Here is a 25,729-nt window from a genome sequence, read left to right on the forward strand (position 1 = left end):
ATACTCATTTGAATACATAGAGGACGAATGGAATGAAGCTACAGCTGTTACCGCGAAGTGACGTCGGTGGAGTAGGATTTTGATGATGGTTCTTCATGCTATCTAACAAAACTTAACGACAAAATCTCTGTGGCCTTCTTATGGATAGAAAATAGGAATAGTGTGTGAAATGTCAAAACAGCTTCGGAGTCTAGGATGCACTTGATCGGAGAGTTCTATACAACAAATGAGGCTTTATGCAGTGACGTCACTGTGGTTGAAGGTCTAGTTCGTTACAAGGTTCAGTACGCGTTTCGCTGCACCCCACCCTGTTTTCCTTCAACCACAGTTTGAAAATAGCTAAAATAGTTGACCAACGTTAACACAGATAAAATTTTCTTGCTTCTATATGAAAACGCCTAATAACACCATTGTCTTCGGCAGTTGTCATTTGTGTTAACCAAATTGTTGGAGACTGGTGAATTAACGGTAGTTGTTGTCAGGACACCTTCAGGGTGTAGGAGACTTAGAACGTGCGATAATCTCCCTGGGAACTGGAAGTTTTCAGGCAGCTGAATACAAGGATGAGCAACGTTTCAAATCGTATTATGTCCATCAACGGGCAAAACTGAGTTTGATACACTTCCTTTTATTTCGCGAAGCTATCGTTTATGCTGTGAAATTGAACTATTACCGTTTGTTTCTGATTTGCTTCTCTGCATTTAGCTACGTCCGACTGTACTTTACTCCTTTCCGTCGAACTCAGAGGGAGATAATTGGCAGACTGCATGCACTTGCTTTCCAGTGGGTATATTTACTTCTGCTGCTTTCCTTGATTTAATGCTTGGGATTTCATAAAAAGGGATCGGCCCAAAATAATTGTTTCACTGTTAAGTGAAATACAAACTGTTCATCCATGCATAACGGTTAACGCATGGGAGGGCTCAAGGAACCAAGGAAGTTAGAGGATATCTGTCTTACAGTCACTATCTTTCATCGACTTTACCAAAATTATTTAGTGATTGATTATAATTCATCAACTGAAGTAGCTAATCAGGATTGCTATCGGGTGTGGTTTTGGGGTGAAATTATTAGACTACGAAACCAAAGATTCTCAAATAAATATGCAGCATATTGTGGCATGCAAGCCATGACTTATTTAAAAACAGAACATTGTTTATTGTCTTTCTTCGACCTCGTGGCGCTTGTCTCTAAAGTAGCGGCATCGTAATTTAAAATTATGCACGGGAACAGGAAGGGGGTATCATGCTCCTACCGTTCTTTCTACCACTGTCACGGGATGATCATGCTCGTCAATCATTCTCATTCTACTGGAAATGCTTTGAATTAAATAGCAACTGAGCTTTGTTACTGGCACTATTTGATCTTGACGAAAACACTCGATGAAATAGCATGGTATCGGACATGGGGCTAAGCTGACAAATATATCCTTAAATTAGGAACCTACAAAAGTTATCTAATCCTGCTAAATTCTTCACACGCACGTATTTGTCCTTATATGAATTTCAACAAGAACGATCATTTTTCAATGACTATGCAGCCAACACCACGTTGAAAGTCAAAGGGGTACACAGGACTTGTTCGATGACTCTTGGAACATAAAACTTCCCACGAGACAAACGCAAATCCTAGACCTAATTACCTCAAGAACGTCCCTTGCTCATTGATTTGAGAACCCAACTCTACGTGGGTAACCGGAAATCAATGGTTCTTCTATTTACTCGTCCATGTGGATTGTTCTCCTCTTTATTAGAAAACTAAACTTCATACGCATTTGCTGTCTGAACCTAATTTAGGATTCAGATGGTCAAGGCACCTTGCAGCACTGCTCAAGTGGCTGTAGGGAGACAAACAATGACCAGACCAGTAGACCAGAAATTAAAAAAAAATTACGAAGAATTGCAGACGCCAATTTACTGATGTATCACACACAGTTCACTCGCAAACTACCTGACGGGAACCGTACTATACACTCAACTATGTTTTGTTGTTCAGTAGCGATCACTTGGTTGTATCGAACACACTGGGTGAGGCTCATGCTGGAAAGATAATTCTTTTAATATATATGGCAAACTAATTTACGTTAATAATTAAAGTCAAGATAATTGATGACATATTTCAAATGAAACGAAACATGCTGGAGGCATCTCAAGGTTGACTTTTATAATGGGTCCCTTGAAAAAAAAAATTGTTTACTACTACTACTAGGCTAATTACTGTTTAGCTCTACAGGACATTTATACTGAAATGTTTCCCACACCACCTTGTAGTGTCTTTCTATGCGTGTGAGTAACTGTATGTTCACTGTTGTGGGTAAATACATACAGCGTACACAGGGCGATGGGTGAAACTGATAGCGATTACGCGCTTCCGCTGTTGTAGAAATCTGCTCCAGATGCTGTAGATAACGTGTTGAGCTGACAGTGGTAACCAAAGTATGGAGAAATATTCTTCGGGGCTCTGTTGCATAGCAATCAGATTTCTTTAACTTCTGAGAAATGTCCAGGTACTATTGTGGATTTGAATGATCCATGAAGTGACTTCTTTTCCGAAGAAAACATCGAACTATTTCACTAGAACTGAACGCTCCCGTCGGAACTGTTCTCACTCTGGTGTTTATTATTAAATCACAATAGAAGTATACGCTGGGTGTAGAATAACACGTACCATCTTGAAATGAACGATATTTTATTGTTCTATTAACTCATTTCCTTCCATATACACATATATTTTACAATGTGAATCAAAAACTCGCAATGGCGTCGATTTTTACATCACAAGAATGGCTCTCCTCTTGTAAAATTACTCTTAACAAGAACAAAAGCTCTATATCCTAAGAATAATTATGTGAGCGCTGACCGCCACAGAGTAATAAACAATATCTTTGTCTCTTTCTCTCTCTCTCTCGCACTGTCATAGCAAGTTACGCTGCCTGATACATCATACTTTGTACTACTGGATCCTATTTTGCTCCATGCTCTCGACCAAATACCAAAGTTGTAACCTCTAAATTCGTCAATATAATTATTACAAAAGGTGATCACCACATAACCCTGACCATAATTTTGCTCAAAAAGAACGGATTAGTAATCTTAACAATGATTTACCTCATCTTCTTCAGCTTTTGCGAACTGCATGACAGAGCCCATCGCAGCTTCTGTCCACCCTCCAGGCAGACCAGGAATATCTTTTTCATTTATGGAGGAAGAAATTGCAGAAGGCAATAATTCAGCAGGAAGCTGGAAGAGGGACAAGAAACCCAAACACGCTCATCGATTTAAATCACCATCCAGTAGAGTGAATGAAGCATACCCATGTGAATAATTTGCTACATAAAAGTTATTGGGTTGATTGGAGGAGCGTAGAAGATTTATATTTCTATGCTAATATCATCGATTCATTCACTTTGAAACTGCCATAAGGAAGTTGTTTGTATGTCAGCATGAGGTTGCTTGGAAGAAAGAGGAGGATTGAGTCAAATTTGAAGATAAACCAACAGGATGACCATTCTGTATATTCTAGCAAATCGAAACGTTTAACCAGAATATCTCGATTTTCGTTGAGAGTTTTGCTTAATAATAACACAAACACGCTACAGGTCGAGTAAACGATCTGGTGTGCCATTACATTAGTACGGGTAAGCAATTACTGGAACAGCGGAAATATTGAAATGGACGAAAAATTTTGTCAATTGTACGAGCGTTGAATTTTTTGTTCCTCGCCTTTATTTGAATTTCCTGTGACTTTTGTGCAGGACATCAACCCGTCTCGAGAATTCAAATTTTCTTGGAGCGGTGGCAAGGGGGGGGGGGGGGGGAGGGAGGGAGGTAATGAATAGCTGAAAGCGGGATCGCGTTGTCTAAGGAAAGAGGTAGATCCTCTTTCACTCATCACTAAGAATCGTTATCCAATTTTTGCCACTATGAGCCTTTAGTGAACCGTTGACATGCTACTGTTTTGAAAGTATGAGTACATCGTGAATGGTATAATGGCACATTTGTGAATCGCCATTGCTGATTGTTTTCTACAAGAGCCAACCGATTTTCTCTATTTGCTAAAGCTGGAGGAAGTGTGTAACATTAAAAATCTGACCCTGTATTGTAAAATAGCTAAAGTAAGTCGATCCTTCTGTTGGGTATACAAATGGTCCCCCACCCAAAGACTGCATAAAACACTTGACCATTCCTTTCTGTCGCCAACAGAACCAGAGGTATGGGCTCCGGAAAAATTTCGTTTCTATATGCGGCGTTTTGGAACATATTGGTAGATTATTTAACCAATCAACCGCATCGCGAAGCAGTTGTGCGAAAATTGTCAGCTATAAACTACAGCGAAACTGAAATGATTGGAGAACTGTCCAAAGTGCGTAGTAATTGATACCAGTGAATTTCAGTCCTTGCGAGTTTTTAAAATCTGTTATGGACCTTCACGACCGTAAGCTGATAGACTTGTTGCACCTGGCTGTGTACAGTGAATCGGATTAACAGAAGCATATTAACTGTCAAACCATAATTATTTACGTAGAAAATCAGTGCAGCGGCAGTCAGTGACTGTAACGAAGTAGCAATAAAACTAGTGTCATAGTTTCCTAAGGAGATCACGACAATGTGTCGATGTAAGTGTTTCGTCACCTTATGTAATGGAACAGGGCATGAAAAAGTAAAAAAATATTGAACTGTGAACAGCACAAACAAAACAGCGTTTTTACTCGCGGAACATATACGCAGTGTTTAATCGAGGTTGGTGAATAATATTCACAAGTGCATTGCACATATGTTTAATCATAACTGCAAGACCTGAAATGCATTGGTTTTAATGGACACTGAAGAAGTACACCGTAGCCGTGGAGCTCTTGGTACCTAGGACGTTGCCACACGGTGCGTCAATTATTAATCTTCATTCTCGTGCGCCGTTGGAATCAAGTGCTCGAATGTAGTCGTTCACCGGAAAACACCGGAAAACCTTACTGTAAAATCTCACAATAAGCAGCGGAAGATTACGAAAAGTGGATATGTTGACGTGAATCGATTACTTGCAGTTTTTTCTTATATACGAGGGTTGTCCAGAAAGTAAGTTCCGATCGGTCGCGAAATGGAAACCACAATGAAAACCAGAAACCTTTTATTTGCAACAGTTTGGTACACCTTCCACCTACTTCTCCACATAGTCGCCGCTCCACCTTCGAGTTTTGTTGTAGTGTTGTATCAACTTTCCAATATCCTCGTCATAGAAAGCAGCCGCCTGTGCTCTAGGCCACTTATCTGCCCTGGTCTGCAGCTCGTTGTCTGTGGAAAAATTTTATCTTCATACCCAGCAGTTCTTGTGAGCAGAGATGAGACTCAGGGAAAAGCCAATTACGGATTGTATTGTGAGTGATCAAACACTTCTCATTGGAAACGTTTCAGGAGCGTCATCATTGCCCCTGCAGTGCGCGGCCGAGAATTGGCATGAAGAAGGAACTGCTCGACAGTTGTGTTATGTGGGCTGCATGACACAGGCGAAATCTCAAACTAGGCCCTCATACATGGAGGGAGACTCTATTCCCTACGCATCTTTACGTGCTTACTGCTCACTAAAAACTGAAAAGAGCGACGCAACACAATCGACGGGCATATATAAGTGTGTGTGTGTGTATATGTGTGTGTGTGTGTGTGTGTGTGTGTGTGTGTGTGTGTGTGTGTGTGTGTGTGCATGCGAGAGACGACCATGAATTGAATTCACTGAATTTTAATGAATGAATTACTTGTACTACACTTAAACAAAAATCATCTATCAATTGAAAGTGATTCGAGAGTACTTTCTGAAAGTAAAACATTCCAACAGTCGAGTATAGCCTGTTGGTAATGTAACGTAAAATTAGAAGTAACACCGTAAGCATAATTCAAAACACTGTGCTTGGCGAGACACACTGGTCGTTTGGTTTGCTGGCACGTGGCGTTCAGCGACCTTTGCTTGTGATGCAAGAGAGTTCGACTTGCAAGGCAGTTTGGCGCCGTGTAGCGTCACGAGGCACACGGGGGTTATCCAGAACGACGCAAGAGGTCACTCACTCTTCTGGTCTTGTCTGTAGTCGGCAGTGTGGGTATTTGTCAGCACAGAGTTCCGGACACAAGCGATATGAATATTCCTTTTTTTTTTTTTTTTCAACAAGCACCTTCGGTTCCTTCAAAGGAATGTGCATTCTTCCCACTTAGTAGGGGATTTCCTCTTGACATTTGTCTTCTTGCGTCTTGAAAAAACGAAGATGTGGCCCCCAATCAATCCGAATGCTACAAAATATTGCATTTTATGTCCTTCATCTTCTGTAAGGCCCTTTTAAGTCAATGAATTTTGTATACGGAAGCGAATGTAAAAATTCTCTAAATCAAAACCATGCCGTTTAAGTGGGTGGTAAACTGGTTTTAGAAGTAATTTCTGACAATGTATCATTTACAGGTAAATATTAACATACAGAACTGAATAAATGTGAATTACCTCTTTGTATGAGATTCACAGATTTAGCGAAAGCTTTCGACGTGGTTTCAACCAAATCTCTACAAACAGTTCCTGAGAAATGAGGTTGTGGCTTAACCTATGCCAGAGCACTATGCACCAAAGCTACAGTTTCCATTGCATTTCACAAGACCAGCAAATCCAGAATGAAAGAGTATTCAGACGAGCAGACTCCACACCACACAAATTTTTCTCAGCAGTCTTAAAAGTAGTTTTACTACTCTTAAACGGTGATAACTAAGTAACAATAGCTTGTCATCCAATATACCTAAACGACCTTCATTTCGATGACAGTGTGCTGTTTTTTCCCTATTACAGACCCCTAGCAAAGATAAAGTCCTATAAACAGATCAGCTGATGGAAATATGAACGTGAATTTGAAAATCAATTGCAATGTGTAACTAACACATTGAAGAGAAAACAGTAAAAACAACAATCTAGCCATAGAACCTGTTGATTAGTTTTTCTGAGGGCCGATGAAGAAAGCAACTGGATGGGCAACAAAATAAAACAAACAAAAAACTCATACGAATGGATCCTATGGTAAATTACAAATAGTTTGAACAAGCTTTCACGGCAGATTTTAGGTGTTCTACTAAGTACGACACTTTTTCCGTCTGTTCATTGCTAATATTCGAAAAATGTTTCTTTTATCGACACTCCCAGGTATCCTTACAAATGCCTTGTCTCCACCAACTCAAATGACCATCTCTCGACCTAAAAATAAAATTGAAACTTCTACCTCTATTTAGATGTCACATACAAAATATGCAAGGCTACACTGGTCTTGACGTTTCATTTGAAAGTCTACAGCCGGCTGTACGTTTACACACTTTAACTTGTAAGCCTTCCACTTGTCTACCTGGCCACACGTCTGCTAAACTGATCCTGCCCTCTGACAGTGGTTATTGTTGCTAGTTTGCATTGGAGGTTATCACTTTTAGCAGAATCTTAAAAATGTAACCTGATACTGAGAAAAATTTTGGCCTTGTCATTATTGTAGTCAATTGTTTGTCGGTGATGAATATATCAAAACAGGCAAAATCTTTTTAAAATAATTGCAAGAGTTTATTAATCATAAAATATCACAAACAATGCCAGTTAAACGAGATGACAAATAAATCATGAACTGTTGGCAACACAAATAGAAGCAACGCTCCACTGGATGGCGTCTGTTGGCAACGACTAAGGTTTATCTGTTTTATCTATTTATTCTGCATCAAAAGATGGATAACACAATCTGAAATTATCTAATGCTGAATAGACTTTCATGGATTTGCTCTGCACAAAAGTTACACTACGCTGGTGCAGCTGAGAGCGAGTTGCGAGACTGTGGTTCTGTTTGCCCTAACAAGCCTGAGCAGCAATACTGTACCCCTTCCTTGATGCGTAGCGCGGTCTCAGATGGCTGTCGTGATGCATGCATCTACAGAGTAGCGATATCTGGCGTCTGTAAATCGTTATTGCGGGCACGAAATACGCAAAGTCACGGGCAGGCAATCTGTTAGATGGATTGCAATAATCTTCGATGCAGCCCTGAAATATTGGCATATTACAGCGTGCGATACTCCCATTCACCAGTCATACCACCGACCAATTTGACTCATTTATACGGAAGTGAACACAGGGAGATCAAATGTCAAGGCCTCAGACCTGATACGAATAATACTGGCCTTGGCAAAACGAGTTGTCCGAGATGACTGATGTCAAAACTATTGGTACAGCTGGCCGGCCGCTGTGACCGAGCGGTTCTAGACGCTTCAGTCTAGAACCGCGCGACTGCTACGGTCGCAGGTTCGAATCCTGCCTCGGGCATGGGCGTGTGTGATGTCCTTAGGTTAGTTAGGTTTAAGTAGTTCTAAGTTCTAGGGGACTGATCACCTCAGATGTTAAGTACCATAGTGCTCAGAGCCATTTGAACCATTTTTTGTTGGTACAGCTAAGACTTCACCATAGGCTCCCCAGTCAAGACCAGTGCCACAATCTCCTCTCCAAAGACTGTATCAAAAGCTCCCTCTCCCCATTCGTGCCCTTCCATCTAAACTCCATAAACTCCCAAAAGTGCAGAATGCAACCGCCCTCAAAGGGATTCGTGCCATTCACAAGACTCCACAAGTGCCGTATCATCTGTCTTGCTCTACCTCTCGACCAACCTCAACTGAAGTTCCTCTCCCTGCTGGAGAAGCAGCCAGTTCCTAACTTGAAAATTTCCGTGCAGGGAAGATAAGATGTTACACTCCCCAACTGTGTTTCCTCTGGCCACTCTAGGCAGTGTGTCTTAAGAGATTTCGTTGCATGAGCAACACATTTATGGCAGATATCATTATCTTACTGGGCTAAAAGTTACAGCATGTCTGAACAGACGCCTTGGATAAATTAAGAGAAGTGCTTTTGTGTCCCTATATAGACCATTTCTGAGTATCCATAATTGTTGCATTAGATCCTAAAATTCTTCAAAAAGCCTGAGGCTTCCCAAAAATCATATCAGGCAGAGAGACACCACCTTATAGCTCCACCTACAGTATCTGCTCCAAGGCAAACACTGGAACTACGATTTTTAGGGACGCACTGTTTACGCAATGGGCGTTTACGACACTGTGAAATCATCTTGGCTGGGCGTCCCACTTGCTCTCCTGCACCCCTGTCCCTGCTGTGGCCGAAACGCTTAAAGGTAGATCCAGCTAGGCAGTTTTTCGCCTCTTTGGCCAAAAGCATTGTCTTCACCCCGGTGAGAGAAACTCTTGGAACCAGCATTCTGTCCCTGGTAAGTACTTTGAGATGTTCCTCTCGCTAACAGTTGAACGTGGTTTCCAAGCCCAAATGTCCATTGCAAGATTAACTGTTAAATAACTACACCACCTGCTTGTTCTCAACTTCAGAAAATACTGTTCAATACCGTGAAGTTCCCGCATGCATTAAAACGTGCTCCTATCACTGTCTGCTCATGTTGATAACTTCCTGTCGTTTCACAAAAAATGATATCCAGGGTCATATAACAACTCTGAGAAATAAGTTGAATATGAAAATCACTGATTTTCATAGTGGGAGAGTCGCTTGTCCTCTCTCACTGACACCCCCCCCCCCCCCCAATCCACAGGTAATATCCACAAGTGTAACACCTCACTTCAAAATGTCGTAGTGTGACACAGAACAGAGGAATTTGTCAAATAGTATTCAGTCTCGCATGGATAATATAAATGATAGGGGCGACTTTGTCAACTGAGACCGCACATAAAAAAACTGTCCTAACTTGACGTCATTCAGCAGAGGTGTCACGCACTCACACAAATTTGTCTGCCTGCAAGAAGAACTTACTAGCATTGCTGAGTATAGCATGGTTCATGTGAACCCTAAGGTCGTTGCAACATCGCAGCCCTCAGATGAATAATTAATAAGCGGTTAAAAGGGTCTTGCAGTAATATTTTTTACTCACTTATACAGTTTATGAGGTCAGAGTCGACTAATACTCCTAATCATATTACAATTCCATGGAGTTCGATCCGTTCTCTGCCTCAGTGATTTATCCCTGCTCCGTCATCCACCAGATTTCACTCAACCATAATCACATAAACGTATAATAATTATAACTAATAAACAGAGTCATTTTCCAAATGTAAACGAGCAAGTAATATGTGTCATCCATTGCGCTTATTTCCCAGAAGATTGTAATATTGTTTCCACTACCTACAAGACATTTGCATATCATACTTGTCAAATACTATATACGTAAACGTTTGACAAATTATCTTTGCAAGACAAGCCGTATCAAAAATTAAATCACTTTCACAAGAAAATATACAGAATTACATGAAACTAAGAGTCAGATGAAACGCCCTGTTGCTTCCTCCGCAAGGATTCCTGGGGCGACAATTTACATTTACACAGTCACACATATAGAACACAGCCCTAAACACACAAACAAATTGGCTGTGGACTGGCTTGAGTACCAAGTGAACGTTGCTCTTCACTCAGCGCCTGATGTAGGAGGAGCAGCGGATGGCTATGGTTCCCATCTCGTCCATGACAGCATCAGGAAGGCAGCTGAGCTTTTGGCATCATCTCAACCTGGTAGCAACTGGCAGTCTGAAGCACTGTTAGCTGTGATGAACATGACATCAGGTGTGAGGAAATGAGACACCAGTGTTGACAGATGATGCCCAATGTGAACTCACGTCTTTGCCCCTGTCTTGTCTCTCGACCTAGTAGCTGAAGGAGTGCAGTCTTCCCTCGGATCATGTGGTGAGACAGCGTTGAATTTGGTGCACAACCCGTATCCTACTAACAGGTTGTCGTCTATCAATGTACCAGTGGGTATTGTGTGAATCCTAACAGTTGCCAGTGCTCATCTGCATCGTAGTGCACGAATGCAGGAATAATTCGTCTGAATCATGGCCATTAGACTCAGCAGTCCTTGTATAGAGGGATGTGTCCACGTGGGGGATTCTTCCCAGACTTGTTGGGCACCAGCGTGTCTGCAGGTCTGTCGAGAGTGTAGTGTGGCGCCATGGATGAGTCTCCTATCCAGTGGGTCCCATTCATAACTGCTTGGTAGGTGGCTACTGTCAGCTGTCAGTTACTCAGCGCCAGGCCATCCAAAAGGCTCTCAATGGAGTGGCGTGACATCAATGGCAAGCCACAATTGTCGAGTGGGCTGCTTCGATACATAGCTATCTGGGGTAGGCTTGTTTATAGTACCTGCAGAGTATGCCATAGTTTTCCCTACACTTTCAGTCTTGTTTGGCTTTGAAGGTAGCTAGTTGGCTTCCAGCTGTCCTGGCATTCATTCAGCGCTGCTGATTCCCCTTCCGCTTGGCTGCTTCCTGGGCCATCCACTTTGTAGATGTTCTCCTTCAAGCTGCCTGATGGTCATTGTTGCTGGCCGCAAAACATTGCCTCGAAACGCCCCTCAGGATGCGTTGATACTGGGTTTGGCAGCTCCCAAGATCTGCATAGTCCTCGTAGTATGAAAAGAAGAAATTTGTATTATAGTACAGAGTAAATATGATAAACTTAACAGTTACAATTGTCTTAAAAACACTTTAGTCTCTGATCTGTACTTGACAGTTGTATTCGTACCATCTTCCCTTATGCATTCCCCTATGATAGATCTACAATGCATCCACTCATCAATCAGACTTGATCACTCCCCACAACTCTTAGTATTAGCTTATTTTCTTTACTGAAAATCTGTCAACTTTACCTCTAAGTGCTCTATAGTCTTAGAATACGCCTACATTACATATACTGCTCCTGTTCTTTGTACTTTCAATGGCAACGTCACCCAACACTAAAGTAGTGCCGGCCGGGGTGGCCGTGCGGTTCTAGGCGCTACAGTCTGGAGCCGAGCGACCGCTACGGTCGCAGGTTCGAATCCGGCCTCGGGCATGGATGTATGTGATGTCCTTAGAACAGTTAGGTTTAACTAGTTCTAAGTTCTAGGGGACTGATGACCTCAGAAGTTGAGTCTCATAGTGCTCAGAGCCATTTGAAACATTTTTGAACCAAAGTGGTCTGGAACTGCACACCCATTCATCGGCATAGGTGCTCTGTCTCGCGACCACTGCAGCTGGATTCCCATATCTGAAGTTTATATATCTCATCATTTCCCACATATGAGTTGCTTAAACTGTTAAAAAAATGCCTCCAGTCTTCCTCTTGCTGGATCACAGCTGCAGTAAAATACAAAAAAAGTAAATTAGTTCTCTGATGTAGGCTGATCTTCATCCTCACCAATAGTCCCCTTCATAGCACTGCCTTCCTTTTCCGCAGCCTGAGGCACGCCACACCACCATGACTCGCACTGTGTGTGCTCTCGCCTCATAATTTGAAATTCGCACACGGCACTCTCGTGGCGCTGGCAAAATAGAGAAACTTCGAGAAAGGCTTTCATCGGAGAAGGCACAAAATCCCTAATGTGTGAGCAGTTAAAACCACACACAAACACCCGAAAATCACACAAACATGAGCACTGGCATGGTTGCAATTTCGTCATTGCTAAACATCGGAGGCAACGCACACTCGTCTCTTCGGCAGTCCATGAGATACCACGGTAAAGGATAGGTTTAAACTCACAGACCATACTGATGTTATAGAAGACACTGCTACGAGAATTATACAGCTGAATTAAATGTTCATAAAGCGATCATGCCTTGACTAACCTTCTTATACTCCCTGGAGTGTGATTATGGATAAGAACAGTGTGGTCCAAAGTCGTAATGGCCATTTTTCACATAGAAAAAATGGTGGTTAGACACAGTGCTAAGTTCAATCAACATGCATGGGTTCTCATGCCACAAGAAAGTGTCAGTTTGTACGAAAAGTTGTCACTCATCGTGAATATCTACTCAAACATGACTTTGATTTTCAAGCACTGAATGTGTTGATATAATGATGTAACAACCACGCAACTCATTAGGCCATGTTCCACAAGAAGTCATACCGTAATCTAGTAAATGACAAATACAAATACATCAACTACAGAACGGATAATCTAGGCTACACTACACAATATCACCTAGAATTCGCTTATCCATTGAAGTTCTATATACAAATTTATTCTAACCTAAATGAACTACTATATGCATCTATTCTACAAATTTTTCACATGTTAGATATGCAAGATACCAAAATATTTCCTTGATTTCAAAGTTTCAATTTCCAGTGTGTTCGTGTGAGCAATCCTGCGGCTTCGGGAAGGTCCACTATAGATAGCGTTTCTGTCTCTTAGACAGAGGGAAACTTTTAACCAACACTTATTGACCAATGTGGAATTCTATTACTCATGACTTTCTATCCCAGCTCTCTTTTCGCTTCATTCTCACCTCGGAAATCTCTTAAGTGCCATGTCAACAATTTATTTGTGTTGCACTCAGTTTCTCAGGAAAAAATCTACGAATTCATAGATTAGATCTCTGGGTTGCCTCTTCTTGAGAACAGTCACTGGTGCTAACTTAGTGACCCCATGTGGCAACTTGTTCAGCACGTCCTGGAAGGCGCTTAGGAAAACATCCCAGGTGGCATGTAGTTTCACACAGTCTATACGGCAAAGGGTTTCCAGGTTGTTCATTATCATCTGTGTCGGTCACACTTGAAGATGCCGTATGGATGCGTATATTGGTTTAAATCTGCATCTTTTTACTATTGCTTTCTATCTCTCTGACCAGGACTAGGGTTAGTTGCCGGAGATAGTCCTATCTGCATGGTTTACTTGGGTCAGGAAATCTTTGCACAAGATTCTGCGTACTGTCTGTGCGGTTGCCTGTTTCAGGGAGGTTAAGGTGCATATTTATATGTCAGCTCCACTACTACCACGATATAACTATATCCTCTACTACTGATAACAGAAGGGGTAATTAAATAGGCTGGAATCATGGAACACAGAATCGCCTGCATTATCACCATAACATGCTTTGATTTCTGACACACTTCCAAAACCCTTCGGATTCTTCTGTCCAAATCTTTAAAGTGGCACAGTGTGCCTAATTTTTAGGAAGCATTTTCTGGCTGCAACATGTGGATGGCTAAGGCAAGTGTGCAAGATGACCTTGTTCACTTCATCTGGAATGCAAACACGTCAGAACGCTCCATCCCCTTCACTGCAAAAGAACAAGATTCCCTTTCACAGTAGGTAGAATTGTCTGAGCTTAGTTCCCGTTCTGTCCTTTAACTTGTTCTTTAGAGCAAGGAGAGAGGGGTCCTTGTATTGTTCTCTGCTGACGTCCTTTGGGCTCGTGTTGAGACCGTTTTAATATGATACAGGCTGCAATGTTCTTCTTCTAGTGGGTTTGCGCTACTTCCTCCCAATCCCACAGGCGAACGTGACAGAGCATCTGCGATGACGTTCTTCTCCACTGGTACGTGTGTAAATGTGAAATCGTACTGCTGTAGCATAACTGCCCATCTCGTGAGTCTCATATTGTGGAACTTCGCGTTCAGTAGGAACTTACCTGTGACTGCTGGCCGGTGTGGTCGTGTGGTTCTACGCGCTTCAGTCTGGAACCGCTTGACCGCTACGGTCGCAGGTTCGAATCCTGCCTCGGGCATGGATGTATGTGAGGTCCTTAGGTTAGTTAGGTTTAAGTAATTCTAAGTTCTAGGGGACTGATGACCACAGATGTTAAATCCCATAGTGCTCACAGCCATTTGAACCATTTGAACCTGTAACTGGACATTGCACATCTCAATCGCAAATGCTGATTCTCACTCTCCAAATGCGCTAATTTTGATTATGGACTAACCCATCCAAATAAACTGGGCCTCGTTGCTAAACCAAATCATGCATGTGCATCCCAATTCTCATCATGCCCCGCGGCCAATCGTGCAGTTTGAACGTCCTAACGCAAACCGTTCAGAAGTTATGACAACTTTATTTCATATCGTTCAGTAATTGTTACCCTGCAATAACAATGTACGTGCTCCCATCAGTGCCTGCTCCTGTTAATAACTTCCGGGCGTTTTATAAAAAATAACGTCTCTGGTGTAATAACAACATTAAAGAGTAGCCTTGAATGTGAAAATCAGTTGTCCTCTGTCAACTATTTCACGCGACATAAAATAGTGAGATAATAAAATCCTCACACTCATTTGCTGTACAGGAGTATAATGCACTAATTTAAAATGGAATCCGGCTATATTTTATACGCTTTTATCCTCGTAATGCATTTTACGACTTTTGCAGCCACCCTCAGACGTCGATAGTAGATGGATATTTTACCTTACTTTTATTTTCGACTCTACTGTGTAAAATGAGCTGCATTCACTTTCACCTAGTCCTCAAGTACAGCAAACAGAGTTTCATAACCTTATTATTCTGTAACACTAGATTTATTATGCATGTGATATCTCAAATCATATAGTTTCTAATTATTATTATTATTATTATTATTATTTAAAGATCCTGAGATGGCTCTTTGTGACTACCAAAACCGCTCATCTGTAAAGGTAGTTGTGATATTGTTGATTATATCGATATTGCTCTTGGTTATGTGGATTTTTGTACTGTTAGGGGTATAAAGAAGATATCTTTATCGAAAACACAATGACCTTCAGATAATGATGGCTGCTCCATTTCGTGAGCAAGTCTCGGCATTGTCAATAAACTATTAGCCATTTCTTGATGTTTCATTGAAAAATATTGTACTGTACCATTTCTTGTCTGAATTTCGCTTTTAGTGCAAAGTTGATTTATATGTTTTTGTGCAACGGATTTGAAGATGATATTTTTGAAATGTGTCGTGAACACAGAATAATAAGAATTGCTATCAAGGCGTTACTATGTAACATTGAATGACACTTTACTGTGGTTGCTTACCTTTATAGAATGTATTTTTCCTACGCCACTGAGGTTTGTATGTTGCTGACATATTGCTGTCATCAAAAATTACACTTAAAATGCTGATAGACAAGTAGTACGGAAGAAAAAGTCGCTTGGAGGATAACTGATGTCCGCCCTCGTCAAGAATTTGGCTTTATCCACACGTGACCTCATTTCACTTCGAGAAATGCAGCAGTCGATTCGTGACCAGGGAAGGGACCAACTTCGACTGTCAGTGCTCTTCCTGATGCAGGTAATTCAGCTGTGTTACTGATTTTCTGAGGTCGTCAGAGTGCGCACCTCCATTATTATGCTTCGCCGTTCACAGTAGTCACAACATACTATTCAAGATACCTAATTAAATAAACAGTCAATTGATCTGGTCTGTTTGGCTAGAAGAGGTACCCGTCCACAGCAGTCACTAAAAGAAAATTACAGTGGATACTCTACTGCACAAAAATCTTTGCTTGCAAGTGCAGCCTTTTCAAATCATGGTACACTGGATTTTGGTAATAACTTCTTCTAAATCACCAGATCTGCTTACAGAAAAAAGCGTATCCAATAAAGGATACTCAGTATTGTAAACATATAAAAACTTTGCGTCTAAAAAGAAGCTCGTTGCCTTTAGAACAGTCTGATGGACAATTGGAGAATCAATAATACGACTTGGTAGTAGTTTTTGAATTAGTGTTTCAGCTCATACACAAAAGTGTGACATTAAGCATCATTTCTAGAAAATATAGGATTTTTTGTTACACAGGGGTACTGAACAATCAATCAGGGCAGCAGGGACGGTTCTGGCCACATCTGCTCATCAGAAGTTTTTGCATCTTGCCTCAGGTTACAGTTGAGGCTCTTCTTTATATTCAAGGTCAAATCCCTTTCCCTCCCATCTTCTTCCACCCTCTCCTCTGATCCCCTCTACCAACTTTGCTCTAGGCTATTTGCGGTACGTAAGGCAATAATACTGACAAATTAGTATAATACACCTTAATGTAGATATTTCTGTCAGTCTTATTGATGTCTAAATACGTTCACTGTTGTAGAAAAAGAGGTGTACACTGAAGATACTGAAGATGTAACGGCATGTTCTAAATAATTACCTGCCCGCATTGAGTGCGGGTCTTTATGTGTCAACACCTACAATTTGTTATAACACTTTAATTCCATCTCATCCTTTTTTTAGCAGTTGCATGAGTCTAGCGGTTTGCAACCTGTAGTGAAGGGATCAGAGTGTGGGTACTTATTACATCAAATTAATTCTATCTCCTCCTTTTGAGTAACTCCATATCTAGTTATTTCTACTTTGTAGTAAAAGACTCAACTTCTTGTAAATAAGAACAGTGTTATAACAAAAGAACTGCTGCTTTTATGAAAAATAAAATATTTTTTCAATAATACTTTTAATAGTCTTTTTCATTTGTGTTTAAAGGTGATATATATGCATACACACAACAGTAATTTTAAGTACTTTAAAGATGACTACATACATTTTTTAAACAATTGCTATCACGTGCAGAGATACATACATACAATTCGTTTACATTAAAACTAATAAAGAATCTGTATACTAAATTTCACAATGAAACATTGTTTTCTTTAATATATACTGTTTCCACTCTTTCATACAGTATTTACAATGCATGAGAAAAGGGAAGTAGCAGTAACATATTACACGTAATAAACAAATAAGCAGTATTCACGCACGTACACACACTATGACAAATAGTCCATGTCCTTATTTCTATGCACAGCACACATCTACTATTGACAAATAAATGACTATCCACACACTCAGTCACTCAAATGAGTAGTGTGAGAAAGAGCGGGTCCCAATCCCTTCCCCACAGATAAACTGTTTGTCATCATGGCATGGCAAGCCGACTCTCAGTTGCAAAGCAGTATGTACCACATGACCTAGCGATCGAAAAATTACTTGGTGCTCCACATGTGAAATGGCACCAACGCCATCAAGCAAGCGCTTCTTGTACTTTTCAGTCGTGAGAGACTTTGACCCACACAGTCATGGGTTAAAACAAAGAAACGTTAGTGGTTTGTCAAGATATGACATGGAGAGAAATACTAGTGAAACGGAACTGTCGAATAGAACAGAGACAAGTCAGGGTCAGTTGGCTGAATTAAGAAGAACTGTTTCTAATCTAAATATACCAATAACTTCAATCATGGTACTAGAGGAACCTTCATGAGGCTCTAGCATACATCTGGCTGACAAAGATGTCACAGCTGAAAGTAGAATAAGTGCTAAACTTAATAATGGGAAACAGGTAAAACGTTCGCTAAAGCAAAGGAAAGAATGCTTCTTCCAGCGGCCAAGGATTGGTGGTAATAACTCAGATTAGAAAGCAGTAATCACTTATACAACTGTTTTCCAGGATTGAAACACAAGGGTATAGTGTGCCCAATTATATTCTTAGGAAGATTCGAAGATGCATTGCCTGCACCATTGGACTGTAGAAAGAGGATAAGTTTTGCGACTCGCTATTTGGAAGGTGAGGCAGTAGAGTTAGGCGTACTCCATGCTAAAGAATTTCAAAAGTGTGACGACTTTAACAGACAATTCATAGATAAGTATTGGTCAGAGGGAGGGCAAAATAACTTAAATTTCTCGTTCATACACCGTTTAATACAAGTTAGGACGGTTTTTAAAACATTTTGGGAGGCATTTGACTCGGATGAATGTTCTTAACGAGCCCATTTGTGAAAGCCAGATAATACAGGAACTGCTTAACTGTATGCCTGTCTGTATTATAGAAAAATTGCCTGGTAGGAAATGGTGTAAATTTGTGTAATACTCAACTATTTACAATAATTAGATATCCTAAATAAAACAGCTAGACCTCTTGTCCGAGGATAGCATCTTTGACTAGCAGTCTTGGGCCTGAACATCACCACTGCTTAAATTTTGAATAAAAGTCATAGGTAATGCTGCATAAGAAGTGACCCTCGATCTGCCAACGGCCTTGTCAAAGAGAGCACAGGAGTGGGTAGCGGTTCAGCGCACTCTCTTGTCCTTTGAGAGGGAAACTGGCTCTGAAAGGCGGAAGAATCATCAATGATCAACAGCATGAGGGAGCAGAAGGCTACGGAAACCACTGCATCAATGACACGTAATATGTATCCATAGGCTTGTAACTGAAAAAGTTTCATGATCTTTCCATTGGCAACAGCTCCCAGACTAGCCTCCCATTCGTACGTCTGGGCGGCGACTGCCAGGGAAGAGGTGACCGTGATTGAAAGAATGAATAACAAACGAAATGGTGACGTTCTACGAGTGGTGTGTCAGAAGTTTGAACGTAATAGGAAAGATAGAAAATCTGAAATGGGAAATTCTGATGCTCAGTCTACACGTGGTAGGTATCAGAGAAGTGAAATGGAAAGAAGACAGGTCTAACTTCCCTCCCCCTGTGAAATTTGAAGTTAAACTAACATGAGTGTATAATATCTATTTACTGTAATGGAAACATTTGGAAGAGAGAAGTCGCTTCCACAATATTTTGTACGATTATCTCCCCTCCTTCCAGGTATAAAATTAATTACTCCAACTAGAATAAAATCTCTGTGGTTCTGCATAATCACGGTGATTGTCGATTCCGAAAATTTAAAATCATCAGAGCCACAATCGTAATCCGTGGGGAAGCCGGAAACCGTCTTGAGTGCTATGACGTATTTATTCTGCAGTATGGGAATCAGTATCCAAGTAGCGTATCAAGTCCAGAATTTAGTCTCTTAAAATAGAGCATAAACGACCGTGGTGCCGGCTCTACTGATTTCCCAGAATACAAATTTCCCTACGAGTTAAGACACAGCAAATATTGTTCCGAGCCAAAGACAAGGGAGAAGTTAAAATAACCAAAGAACTGAAAGAAGCTTCTCTATTCATGAAATTATATTTTTCCATAAACTATTTTCCTAGATACATTCCAGTATACATCATCTTCTTGTATGAATTGAGATGTTATCGTAATTCATAAAATTATATTCGTCATTCAAAATTGCAGCTTATAACAATGCCGCTAATTACAATTCCTCTGTGATCCTACTCTCTGCAGTTCTCAATAAGAAGTAAGTCCATTGTACACGTAGTGGTCCACATTACATCGATAGAGTTTTCATATCAGGAATCATATAATCTGTCTCTTGCAGTTGTAATGAGCCTTTGAGCCATACAAATTACTTGTGCGCTTACACTTAAACATTTCTTCTACAAGACAAAAAGTGATACTACATACGGACTTGTGATCAAACGAATATAGGGTAATATCAACAGCAACGGCAAATCATATATCAGGAGTAGAATTTGAATGAAATTTTCACTCTACAGAGGAGTGTGCGCTGATATGAAACTTCCCGGCAGATTAAAACTGTGTGCCAGACCGAGACTCGAACTCGGGACCTTTGCCTTCGCGCGCAAGTGATCTACCGACTTTTTTTTTATTAGGCAGTTCACAAACACTAAATGAAATGCATCCTCTGCAAAAAAAAAAAAAAAAAAAAAAAAAAAAAAAAAAAAAAAAAAAAAAAAAATTCAAAAACAAATCACAAATTTAAAGGAACAGGGATGTTTTTTTTTATTTATTTATTTATTTTCAATAAAGATCACTCTGTTAAAAGGAACATGTAGATCATTTCATGGTATAGTATGTGCATTACATATTGAGTGGTGAGAGAAGCGTGAGGTTAATTATAAGCTGTCAAATGTGCACACCGACTGCACCTGGCACATCCCAACTGCGTGGGGAGTCGAGGAAGACTGCCTGAAGATAGTTGGCAAAGGTTTTCCGATAGTATGACCATCTATGAACCTCATTGTGGGCTTGCTGCAAGAAATATCAAAAGTGGCAGCATCCCCATAGAGGTACGCGATCGTCCAACCTTTGACCCAGATAATCGACTGTGATTTAGTCGCCGGAAAGTAGTCACTCTCCGGATGTAAGAAGGAAGCAGGTGTAATATGTTGCGGGGTCACACGGAGGTAGCAAGCCACCATCTGTCTTCCTAGGAGCCATACGTCCTCCACCGCGAGACAAGTTAAGCGGTGATGGTCGTCATCCACTTGGCGACATTTCGGGCATAGTGGAGAGTCCACTAGTCCAATTGCATGGAGCCGTTGGTTGGTGTTGAACTTGCCACAGGCGACAGAGAACCACAGTGCCCGAACGTAGGTAGGAAGGAATTTTTGGTCAACATGTCTCCAAATCTTCGGCCAATGCAACCTGGGTTGTTTGAGTTCAATGACATTACGACTTATCCGTCGTAGCAGCCAAACATAAAAATCCTTCGCGCATGGCGGTCTCGTGCGCGGAAGCTCGTCTCTGATATAACTAAGTTCCACGATAAATGTTGTTACATGCGCAAAATATGGCGTACTGTCGCCCACCGCCACCACAGGTGTGAGGGATGCTGGAACCAGGAGATCCACTAGGAGGGATGTAAGGGAATCACGCCCGCTACGCCATTGCTTGTACATCGTGGCTAGAAGGAGCGCCGTCGCTCGACAGTGAACATTCGTAAGTCCGAGTCCCCCCTTGTCCGTAGGGAGCGTGAGCGTTGCGTATCGCACCTTGAGGGGCGACCCAATCATCACAAAATAGCCTAGTGCTGATTGAAGTCGACGTCCGAGCGTGAGTGGTAGGGGCAGGATCTGCGAAACATGCACCATTCGAGAAACCACATAAGTGTTCAGATACTCGACCCGCTGCAAAGGATCAAGGCGCCGCAGGAGATGTTGTCGGGCCATGGTACCTGTTGTCTGTAAAATACGTCGGTAGTTAACTGCCGCAGTATGTTTTACAGATGAGGTAAAGTCTATGCCGAGATAGCGGAATCGTTGCACATAAGGAAACGGACTGATTTCTTCCGGCGTAAGGCCCCTTGCAACCGGCATTGCCGCCCATTTGTTCCTGTTCACTGCACTACCCGCCGTCACACTGTGGTCCAATAACAGTTCAAGGACCGTCTTCACCTCTTCCTCAGAACGAACGAGCAGCAGGAGGTCGTCCGCATAGGCACGACATTTGAGGGTGCAGCCCCGTAGTTCCATCCCAGAAAGAGAATTTGTTAGCTTCCCAATTAATGGTTCCAACGCTATCGTGAACAGTAGCACCGAAAGAGGGCAGCCCTGGCGAATGGCTCGTCGAATTTGAATGGGCCCTGCTATACACCCATTAACCTGTGGCAATGATTGTGCGCCCCCATAAATCCTTCTAATGAGACCAGTAAAACGGTCTGGAAATCCCAGTTGTTCCAGTACAGCGTACAGATAGTTTCGGCGCACCTTATCAAAAGCGCTGTCAAAATCAACCGCCACCATCGCCGCTTTAAGCCGGCACTCCTCCGCCAGCGCTGTCACATCACGGCATTCGCCAGTAGCTGTTTGCACATTCACCGATACACCCGGCATCGTCTGTTCTGGAGAGAGAACGCTACGAATTAACATACGACATCGGGACGCTAGCAACAGTGCAAAGATCTTATAGTCGGCATTAAGCAGGGTGCTGGGGCGGTAATGTGTGACCGTAATTCTTGGCTTCGTTTTATGTACTGGCACTAAGAGGCTTTCCATAAAAGCCGGTGGAATAGGCGCATCGGAATTTAACATCTCGTTGTACATTTCCGTCCATCGCGGTGCCATTTTGTTGCGAAATTCTCGATAAAATTCAGCAGGAAGCCTATCAGTGCCTGGGGACCGATTCAAAGCACCTTGTGCGATAGCATCATGTACTTCCTCACAGCTAATGGCTTCCAGTAAGGTTCCCGCGGCTTCCACCGTCAGTGTACGGGAGACGTACGTGTCTATACGGTCGAGGTCATCGACAGGGGCTGCTTCTTCCCGATAGATGAGTTGGTAATGGTCGACGAATGCAGAGACAATGTCCGCTTGACGCGTCACTCTTCGGTCTTCTCGGGTAATTAATTTCCGTAGCAAAACGCGTATCTCGTTCATTCACGACGTGGTGCATGGAATCTCGTGCCTTATCGTATCGTGACATCTGGCGCACACAATGGTTCCCTGAAGATGTTTCCGAGCTAAAGCCACTAGTTTAGCTTTTATCCTTTTGCGTTCGATCCAGATGTCCTGTCCCGGTCCAGGTCGCGCAGTGCTGCAAAATAAAAGTCGGTCGTACGGCGGCGCCTTTCTGACATCTCCCTGCTATATGAGATGAACGTACGGCGCAGCGCCGGCTTAGCATAAGTCAGCCACCAATCAAGCATCGTCGCATAACTTCCAACCCTTCGCTCGCACATCGTCCATGTCTCAAGGATCCGTTGACGGCATTCAGGATCATGTAGATATTGAATGTTTAATTTCCATGGGGCCTTACTGTTCCACTCCTCTCTACGGGGAAGAAGCACCGTACAGATATAAGCGCTGTGATCGTAAAATGCCAATGGCCAGCGTTCCGCGTCCTGGACATCATTTGCATGAGCCCGTGACATATAAATGCGATCTAATCTGCTCGCCGAATGACTTGTCACATAGGTGTATCCCGGTGCATCTCCATGTCGTAATTCCCACGTGTCACTAAGTACAAGGTCGCTGACAACGATTCGCAACTCCTGGCTGATGTTTGCTTGCGGCCATTGGTTTTTCTGGCTGAGAACACAGTTGAAATCTCCACCAATTATTACACATTCATAACGTCCATGGAATAGCGGGGCAATGTCTTCTGCATAAAATCGCGCCATTTCCCACCGCTGATTATTTCCCGACGGTGCATAAAGATTGATGATGCGTGTCCCAAACGTCGTAAGATACCCAACTGAGCTACCCAAGCACGACTCACGCCCCGTCCTCACAGCTTTCATTCCGCCAGTACCTCGTCTCCTTCCTTTCAAACTTCACAGAAGCTCTCCTGCGAACCTTACAGAACTAGCAATCCTGGAAGAAAGGATATTGCGGAGACGTGGCTTAGCCACAGCCTGCCGGACCGAGACTCGAACTCGGGAACTTTGCCTTAAGTTCGCAGGAGAGCTTCTGTGAAGTTTGGAAGGTAGGAGACGAGGTACTGGCGAAATTGGAGCTGTGAGGACGGGGCCTGAGTCGTGCTTGGGTAGCTCAGTCGGTAGAGCACTTGCCCACGAAAGGCAAAGGTCTCGAGTTCGAGTCTCGGTCCGGCACACAATTTTAATCTGCCAGGAATTTCCAGTAATAGAATTCGTTATGAACAGGCAGGAAGGCAAAAAAGCGAGCTTCTGTGAACTGTTCAGTGAGAAGGCTGCTCCCATCAGAATCGACAGCCAAATAACACTGACAGAAATAGTTGACGCACGCATGTTGCCGCCGCAAGCAGAAGACGAAGAGATAAAGTATGTTAAGGTAGCCATTGGATAATTCAGTACCCAAAGAGAGATGAAAATCTAATAGTCATGCGTGATTGGAATGCGGTTGTAGGAGAAGGAGTAGAAGAAAGGGTTATCGGAGAATGAGGACTTGGTAGTAGGAATGAGACAGGAGATAGACTAATCCACGTCATCGACAGCTATGCGCAAAATCGGACGCTGTACCTGTCGTGCCGGCCGGGGTGGTCGACCGGCTCTAGGCGCTACAGTCTGGAACCACGCGAGCGCTACGGTTGCAGGTTCGAATCCTGCCTCGGGCATGGATGTGTGTGATGTCCTTAGGTTGGTTAGGTTTAAGTAGTTCTAGGTTCTAGGGGACTGATGGCCTCAGAAGTTAAGTCCCATAGTGCTCAGAGCCATTTTTTTTGTACCTGTCGTCTAAATGCCAGTGGCGGCGACCTTGACTGTTGAACACATCGAAACTTTTACGTTCGCGGAAGTTATCAGCAAGCTTAAAAGATTTGCACTATAAATCAGTGGAATATTCTGATTCCTTCCACTTGGGCAAATAATGAAAGTAATATCATTGTCTTTGTAATCTGAATCATGTGGGCTCTAAATGGATTGTTGTTGGTCAGTGGAGGCAATTGACGACTAATTCAGAAGTAATTGGTGGATGCAAAGACTCGTTCGTACATTTCGTCTGCTATTACAAAAAAATGGCTCTGAGCACTATGGGACTTAACATCTGAGGTCATCAGTCCCATAGAACTTAGAACTACTTAAACCTAACTAACCTAAGGACATCACACACATCCATGCCCGAGGCAGGATTCGAACCTGCGACCGTAGCAGTCGCGCGGTTCCGGACTGAAGCGCCTAGAACCGCTCGGCCACTGCGGCCGGCGCTATTACAATAGACACTTCCTTAAACGTAACGGTGCCTACCTTCGGTATTGTTTCCATACCGAGATTACATCCGCCAATTGAACAGCTTCTTCTTGCAGGCACAGGAAAAGAGATATTTGTGAATCACTTTATTAAACATTCTAAAAATATTAAAATTAGAAATATTATATCTAGATTCTTACGGTAGCCAAGCTCTGAGCAAACTAATTTAATTTCAATTGTTTCCAAAATTAACTGTGAATTTAATAAGCAGTTCTGGTAAATGTAATTTGTACTTAAAATTGCAAGGTGGAAGCAAGCAATAATGATTCTAGTACCACGTTCAGGCAAACATCTTGAAAACTTCTATGTAATTAATTATTGAAAAATATTGACTGGATTGTGAATTTTCTTTCAGCAAAATTTACAGCAGAACTGGAAAAACAAGGACGACCAATTCGTGTACCTTAAATTTTAAGGCATTCCAGTTAACTAATAAGTCAATCTCATTCTTTTAAATATTGAAGATTCATAAAATGTGAACGTGATATAAAAGACTGTAATTTGTTCTTGACAAATAATGGTTGTGTTGTCTGAAGTATGGTGGACGACGATTTCAGGCAACTTCTTCACGTCATTAATCAGTTACGAGCCAACGAACATAACGCTTCCCGGAGCCATTCTTCCAGCGGCAGCCATGGCTCACATTGTCATATTCTTGCTTCGGCAACTTTA

At 42.1% G+C, this 25,729-nt stretch overlaps 1 long non-coding RNA gene across 2 annotated transcripts in view; it reads right to left on the bottom strand.

Moving 5' to 3' along the window:
- The window catches only part of LOC124789277, a 117,857-nt gene that overhangs the window by 12,789 nt on the left and 79,339 nt on the right, over window positions 1–25,729 (bottom strand). The window lies entirely within an intron of this gene.

Source organism: Schistocerca piceifrons, chromosome 3, assembly GCF_021461385.2.
Source record: "Schistocerca piceifrons isolate TAMUIC-IGC-003096 chromosome 3, iqSchPice1.1, whole genome shotgun sequence".
NCBI lineage: Eukaryota > Metazoa > Arthropoda > Insecta > Orthoptera > Acrididae > Schistocerca > Schistocerca piceifrons.